The sequence below is a fragment of the Larimichthys crocea genome, chromosome XVIII, assembly GCF_000972845.2.
Source record: "Larimichthys crocea isolate SSNF chromosome XVIII, L_crocea_2.0, whole genome shotgun sequence".
NCBI classification, from domain to species: domain Eukaryota; kingdom Metazoa; phylum Chordata; class Actinopteri; family Sciaenidae; genus Larimichthys; species Larimichthys crocea.
In genome coordinates this window covers 1010814-1019532 of record NC_040028.1, presented here as the reverse complement: position 1 = coordinate 1019532, position 8719 = coordinate 1010814, and positions in this window count along the sequence as shown.

The following is an 8719-nucleotide window of genomic DNA, read 5'->3' as shown; positions in this document are numbered from 1 at the left end:
TTAAACTGTGTATCTTCCCTCTAATAAGCAGTGTGTGGCTTAATAAGGCACCAAAGCGCTAAAGAATATGAAGCGTTATTAATTCAGATTAGTAGTAAACATTGTTTTCATTGTCTGTGTGTCACTTCCATAAGTCTGCAATAATTGTTTGTTTCTCTAAAATATCATCCATTATTGTGAACTCTCTTTGCTAGAAAGGAACAACAATGTAGGAACAAATATGATATCAGTATCCAGAATCAGAAATACTTTGATAATATAATAATTAAGATTTATTATATATATTATAATATATATATATATATATAATCTATATATATATATATATATATATATAAAAAAGCTATATACAAGACATTACATTAAATAAATAAAGTGCAATAAAATGCAAAAGTAATGTATGTGTGTCAGCTAAGGAAGGCATTATAGAGATGAATGACCCAGGCAGGAATGATTTCCTGTGTCCTTGTGGTGCATTTCCAGGGAGAGGGTCTGCTGCTGAAGGAGCTCCTCTGCAGAGCCAGTGTGCATCCTCCTCTCTGCCACGGTCGTCGAGTGATGTGCATAGACCTTGGTGCGCCTTACGCACGGCCAAACGGTGGATACTTTGATGAAATTGCGCGCAATTAACGGCGTTAATCCTCCGAATAAGCTCAAAACAATCTGCCCCTCGTGGTAAATTATTAATATACATCAGGATGAAAGTACACGACAGTTTTTTTGTTGTGGATCTAAAGACTTTCAGACACTTCACTTCATTTACTTTTTGGCATTTGAGCATATCTGATAATTATGTTGACAAGTGATCAACTAACTGGAAAGTTGCTCTGATTGTGACTGTATGTTCATTAAATTCTTAAATTAATAAATAATTAAATTGATTTGATGCGTTTTAAATCAACTTCATTCATCGCAACAAACTTCAAATCAAATGTAACAGGTTACTCTGGCAATGGGCCCCGTTTGTTTACATTTGCAAGTTTCGATGTCCAGAACGTTCAGTGGTCTCCATGGTGCACCAGAAAAATACATACTTTTTGTCATTATTCGAAAAATATAATGTTTTTTTCCTAAATTCTGGTCGATACATTTGCAAAAAGTAATGCTTTCAACTAAAATTTAAGATATTTTTTCATCACTACACAATTATTAAAACATTTTGCGCCTGTCCGGAAACATTCAACCAATATTTCCATCTAGAATGATTTTACACCGAGAAAAAACTAAAAATAACTATCAACACTTTCAGCATTCAACATTCAGTCCAATTCTTATCTATCTAATAAACATTTTAAACCGAGAAAAACATCGAGTGTAAACAAAAACTGTGTTTTCCTAACAGGCCAGTTTACTGAATTAAATATACATTCTGTACTAAAAAATGACGTGATTAAATAAGTTTGGGAAAAGTTTAAAAGTTGTCTTACGTGACATGTCACAGCAGGTTGGTCTTTTGGTATTTATTTGGAGCTTTCCTCTCGTGTAGGTGGTTCACGGCTTTCCCTCGTGTAGAGTGGGTTCACGGAGCTTTCCTCTCGTGTAGAGTGGGTTCACGGAGCTTTTCTCTGGTGTAGGATGAGTTTTCAGGTTGGGTTCAACTTTCTCACGGACAGGTGTTCACACAGGTCAACAACGTCTCGAGTCCAAACGAAAGTGAATAATTCCTTATTTCTGCGTGCCCTTACGTCACCACGGTCTGTCTCCATGACAATGACGGATGCACGTGCGTGCGTGATGGAGATGACGCGCAGTAAATGGATTTAGTGCGCGTGCGGCATCAATAAAGTGGTGCGTGTGATATTTGATTGACTCAGCAACCTTTGAACAAGGAGGACTGGATTCAAAGTATCAAAGTTTAAGTTGAATTTATTATTCTTGTACAAGAAGGAGCGTTTAACACACAAAGGGTTACAGAGAAAAGGCTCCCTGAGGAGCTCTAACAGTTGGTTCTTATACATTTTTTTAATGGGCTGTCTTGGACACCTCCCCACTGATACAGTTAATATCATAACGTCCTTTTTTGGTTTTCAGTTCAGTAATGACCATTATTATTATTATTATTATTTTTTATTTCTATTGCTTGTCTTAATGTCCAATGTTTTTCCTTGCCTCTGTAAAGCACTATACTAATTGCCTTGTGTACAAATTATGCTATACAACTAAACTTGCCTTGCCTTATGTTTCATATCCAAATGATACTTCCCTAACCTGTCTCTCTTGTCCTTGTACTATTTTTATAATTATCTCTCCCTGCCAGCCTCAGTGAAATACAGGCCAAATAAGGGAAGCGGACAAGACATGCAAAAAACAGGACACACACACACACTATATGAGTTAAAACATCTGCACCCCAGTATAATCCTAATTTTTATAACAATTACTGTATATGTAAGGTTTGAGTTCAACCACGTGATATACATTTCTATATTGTACATCCTTTATACAGTGTAAGAGTTCATTGAAGCTTATTTAATATTGAATACATTGCTGGTGTCACAATATTTGTTTTGGATAAAATGCCTCCAAACAGCTTCCCCACCAGGAGCCAAAGTTTTCTGGATAACTTTGTAAACCCAGAACAAATATTATGAGAGGGATTTATTCTTATATATTTGTTATTTTGAGGGCATCAGTCTTACCTTACCTACCCACTGGTCTTTTAAAGGTACAGTGTGTGAGATTTGGCAGTATTTGGTGAAATTTACTCCTTTCCCAAAAGCGAGGAGACCTTGCAGTGGCCATCACATGACAAAAGAAGTCATCATGTTAGTGTATTTGTTGACTTTTTTTCTTTCTTTTTAAAAAAATATATTATTTCATATTATTTCAGAAAGCCTTTCAGCAGCTTCAAAACAACAAGAACAATAGCTACAATAGACAGGGCAAAACTTTGTCCAGCTGAGAAAAAGGGAAAGTTTCTGCACTTTCTAAAACTGCAAATTGTGCTGCATTGCATTCTTGTCCCCTAAAGCCAATCTTAGTTTAACTCATGAAGCTGACTGTGAGAATGACAAGAGAGAGATATACTCCACACTTCTCGTCAAACCGCGTTTGACAGTTTTACGACTTTAGACTTTGTTCATTACCCCTCAAGCATCTTACAGTTTTTGGAGGGCCATTCTGAACGGATATTGTACCACAGTCGTCACCTTCAACACACCCTGTCCACTGTATGCGGTCAACACTGCATTTAGTATCTCTGCCATCGGGCCTGCAAATTATTCTTTGAACGACTGTTGTCTCTGTATAATGATGATGTGATAAAAAATGACCTGGCTGTATCTCATCAACGCTGTATCATAAACTGAAAGCTCCAGATGTTTTAACAATGGAACTTGTTCTTTACAGATGTTTAATCAATGTTACAACCTGTGTATTATTTTAAATAATTATTAGACCAACTGTATCTCATGAAAATTGTTGTCTGTAGAGTCAGAATATGATAAATAAAGCCTTTGAGAAAGGTGTTTTTTCCACATTTACACTCATTGGCGCCTACTTTTGAGTTCTTTTGAGATTTCTGGGGGTGTAGTCTAATGTGGAGATAGGGTTATTGGAAAGATTATGTTTTTGTTCTTCATCATCCCGCTCTCTTTTCACCCGATATGGTCCAATGTGGGGAAAAGGTTATTTTTCACTTTTCAAAACTGCCCTTGGCTACACCGATTTTGAGACGACGATATTGCTCACAAGCTTGAGTTATTCACAGAGGATAAGAGGATGTTGAGGTCTCAGAGTATTAAGGAAACTCATTCAGCCAGGTGGTGGGGTTTGGGTTTTTTTTATAAGGGAGCAAAAGGTTTTTAGATTAATCATGAAACCCTATCATGATTTGCCCTTTCTAAATATACATTCCCCTTTCAAATTACATCCCCTGTTGCTCTTGGATAATTTTTTCATGATGTACATTCTTGCAGTCACTTGGGTCAAGGCTCTTTACCTCATTCAGTGTCATCCGGGTCAATCCGCTCCATTTCAAAAGATGGTCGACATTGTGCGGTTTGGCTTGGAAGAACGTAGTCGCTCAGATCGCTTTGCAGAGTTAAAGTCACCCGACGCTCGTCCTTTTGACCTTGTTTCATCAAGGTATGACGTTTGTTTTGTGTCTTTATCTTTTGTATTGAGGGGAAAACAGGAATTATCCCTTAGAATTAGAAGATTCTAAGCAATCTCATACAGCTTGGAGAAAGCCCGGGGAAGAGTGGGCAAGAACATCTTTACATTTACGAGGTGTGGCATGGTACAGAGCTTTAAGTAGGGGAGCGCTCCTTTGTATACGTGCCGACATGATGGCGAGAACTTGTTTTGGGAACATACCTATTACGAGAATTTTTTAAGAAGAACCCTTAAATAAAGAGGACTGGATTCAAAATATCAAAGTTTAAGTTGAATTTAATATTCTTGTATAAGAAGGAGCGTTTAACAGTGCAACACACAAGAGGGTTACAGAGAAAAGGCTCCATGAGGAGCTCTATCAGTAGGTTCTTACACATTGTTCAAAAATGGGCTGTCTGACACCTCCCCACTGATACAGATAATGTCATAACATTCCTTTAGTTGGATTACTACTCAGTAATGAGCACTATATTTTACATCCACATGGTACTCCCCTAGCCTGTCTCTCCTGTCCTTTTACCACTAATTTATAATTGTCCCTCCCTACCAGCCTCAGTAAATCAGAGGCCAACTAAGGGAGGTATGCGAGACATACAAAGAACAGGACAGACACACACTTATCTGTATGAGTTAAGATATCTGCACCTCAGTATAATCCAAATTTTTATAACAATACCGACCCGCCACTGTTCAGGCAATATACCCATCCTCAGCCTGTATGATTCTGGGCAGGAAGGTGTGAGATCAACTATTAAATACCCATAGGGAACTTTGATGGGGTCTTCAAAACTTTCTAAAAAGGCTATTTGTGAGGGGAAGATTTGATGAGCCAATATATTCATTTGGAATTTGTCCTGAGGGTTTTTTACACAGCAACAGATGTCAACAAATGTCAGAAGCATGATTTGATTCACAAAATTTAGTACCACAAACACGTAACGACCGTTAGCACTAGCACTTTGAACATGTCTTTCAAGGCAAGGTGGTTTAAAACCACACTCAAAAAAAGGAAATGTCAGTGTTGTTGGCTATAATACATAGTATTATATTTTAATTACTCAAAAAACTTACTCAAAAACAAGGTTTACTTGGCTTTGTTAGATACACCTACTCAACTCTATTATGTAAAACCGAAAGCACTTAATAGAAGTCCGCACATCCCGTCTAATCTCGTTCACTATCATGCAAGATTATGTTGCCTCCGCCATTATCCTTTTCGTTGCCCATGGAGAAACACACCCTGGATAAATCCCCAGCCATCCTCGAAATAGAGGTAAGTAAACACCCTTTTGCGGCTTGTACTACTGTTCTACTTGTAGTGTAGTTCTGATTCTGACGGTCCAATACCACGTGTATCTGTTTACCAGTTAGCTCCGTTAGCTAACGACGCTAACGGAGCTAACCGGAGCAGATGAGAGAAGATGAGAGCAGCGCTACAAATAACCTGTGTAATATTCACAGATAGATTTTGGATTTTTTTTTTTTTTTTTTTACAATCGGGACTCATGCTCAGTCGCCATGGAAACATGACGTCAATGCGCATCTTTTCCCGCTCAGTTGCCATGGATACATGACGTTGTGCGCGTCTTTTCCCGCTCAGTCGCCATGGAAACATGACGCTCTGCCAGTGGTGCAGCCTTTGGACCAGAGTGAAAACAAACCTGTATGAGCTGAAAAATGAAAAAAACATATGACTGTATACACCAGTATGTATGAAAACTGTGAAAAATGTCTTTCTTTTGCTGTGTTCACTGATGTTTTACAAAGGGTTTAACCCGAACCAGGCCTCACAACAATAATAGTCACATAACACCCATACAGGCGCGTTCATGTTTTGGGCAGTATGTAGTATTTCTAACTAACCCAAACTTACACAATATGTTTAGATACCATTTCTCCTCTGTAAATCCACTGGTTCTTTTGATACTGGTTAACACTTTGTGTAGCTTGGCATAAAGTCATTAAATCTATAGGTGGCAGTAGCATACCTCTGTCAAAGTAAAAAAAAAAAAATCTCAGTTTAAAAGTTAGTTTATTTATAGTGTATTGTGTGCATTTTAAATACATTTTGATATAGAAATTACAATGATTGAAAAAGATCTACCTGATCAGAGTTTAATGTTTAATGAAAGTTTTTAGCCCTTGGTTGATTTAGTTGTACAATAGTGGAGGCAGAACAAGGAGCTTTTTCTTTTGTTCATAGTGCAACACAGGGTGGGGAAACATAAACTTAGTCTACTTACTCTTAGTTTTTCATGACTTAGCATAGTTTGTAAAGATGTCACAATTCCTGTTAGTAGTGGTGCTCTGCTCTACTTTACACTAATATTCTCTCTCTTTCAGAGTAAGAGTCGGATGTAAAGGTGCACATGATGTCTACTCCAGCAAAGCTTCGGATTGTCCTAGGAGAAGCTAATGAAGCTACATGAAGCTAATTTTGCCTTCTGGAATACCGGACTCTGTGGACAATCTTAAATTTGAGATTCAAAAACACTGTGGAATTGAAGGAGAGTTCAGACTGCAGTACATGGACAATGATTTTGACCAGTTTATGAACCTGACTTCAACAGCAGATATCCAAGACAAAGGAACAGTAAAAGTGATTATACCAAGTGAACAGTCAACACAGGTACCCAGTCATACTCCATATACACCTTTTCAGGGGATGGATGATTCCTCTGCAGACACTGATATACTTCGTTGGCTACAGTGCTCCGTAAGAAAGGAGGAGGAGCAGCAGGAAACTAAATCAAAAAGATCATGGCTGTTGTTGACCAGGTTTGTGTATAAATACTTGCATAGTAATGGATACCTCAGTTGCTGTGGATAATTATAATTCTATACTTATACTAACACAATTAACAAATTGGCAAGTGCACCTGTAGTTGACTGATTTTATGAATATCTGAGTGACCTCTGCATGAAGACTGGCTGGCCAACTAACATCTGTGTCAGAGATCACTTTCTGGATTTTTTTCTATCTTCTAAATGTCAGTGACTTGTTTATACAGTATATTTCCTGTTTTGCAGTACGACTCCATCGAAACAAGGAGAGCTTGCAGCCTCCAGGCACTAGCTTTGTATCTCAATGAAGACCCTGAAGAGCTAGTGAAGGAATACGGAGTAAGTGTTGTTTTAAAGTTATATTTTTTCAACATTGAATAGAGTGCTAAATATGCTCTCATCAATGTTTTTATTTTTTTATTTGACTGACTTAACTTACTAGTGGAGTCAGTTATCAATGTGAATATTAAAATGGTGCAAGTTTTTATTAAATTATTGTTGTCCCTTTTTGTCTGTTTCTAGAGTGAGAACCCTGATGAAACCCGGAGGGATTTGGATGAAACGATCATCGGCATCTATGTAATAAAACATCCAGGTGCAGATGTTGATCAGCTTCCAGAAGATGTTGGTATCATAGTTGAAGGTGTGGAGGTGCTTCATGGACTCAGAGATGTTGCCACTGCTTGTGCCTAACTGTTTGGTATCATCTACGACCTGAACCTGAGCTATCCAACTGACCTCAGGTACACGTTTGAATTCATTCAAAAGATCCTGATGAAACTTGATACACACAGGCTTTCAACCAAAATCCAGGTACTCAGAAACAAACTGCTGGAATGAATGCATGAAGCCATTGTGTTGTGACCTAGAGGCTATTCAGTGCACTGTAATGTTTTTGTTACTTTGGCTACTTGAGCTATAATTCTGACTGTTAACATTTTTTTGTAATTTCTCACGGTTACTGTTTCAAATGGGACACTTTGAAAGCAGTGCTATCAAAGTATTGACCGGGGACCAAATGCTGTTTGTTGATGCTTTTTAGTCTAGTAGGAAGGAGAGGTCCCAATGTCCCTGAGAGGTTTGCTCTTTTTAAGTGTTGTATTGTATTTAATACCTAACATATCAAATTCAAAAATATAAAATAATAATCCCCCAATTATTATTTTTATTTTATTTTAGCTAAGTTTTTTTAAAATTATTATTATTTTAGCTAAGTGTGTGTGGTTAATTTTTCTCTGATAAAGAGTGGTTCTTCCATCTCAGTGACCTTTCCATTTGATTCCTGGTGTCACAATTATCAGAAAAAGTGTGTTCATTTGTCTTTGTGTGATGTCTGGTTTAGGACATTTGGCGTTTTATTGGTGTTTTCGACCATTCGTGTGGACAAATTCAAAATGGCCACCAAAAAACCCCCATGGGACATTAGTTGACCCGGGCAACAAGCAAAAATCTTAAGTAGACACCTTAATGGTCCTTAAAAAACATGTTTTAAAAACATTTGTCTCTGGGACATTGGGACCCCTCCTTCATACTAGACTATTTGTAAAGTCCTCTGTTAAGATTTACCTAAGATTGTTGGAGTGTTCTTCTTGTCATGATTTTTCAGTGCCATGATTATGTGTCAAATTGTGTGCAGGTCCAGTTGTTATAAGCTGCCTCTTATTGTACACACTGTCAGCCCTACTGGGTAAAAGATTTGGACAACCTCATGCTGTAAAAGCTTGTGACCCCTGCCCAAGAGGCATAGCCTTTGGCATTTCTGGAGTTAAGAGTTTGAATTTATTGGCAATATGTTTATTGAAAATAAAAAGGTTCTTGT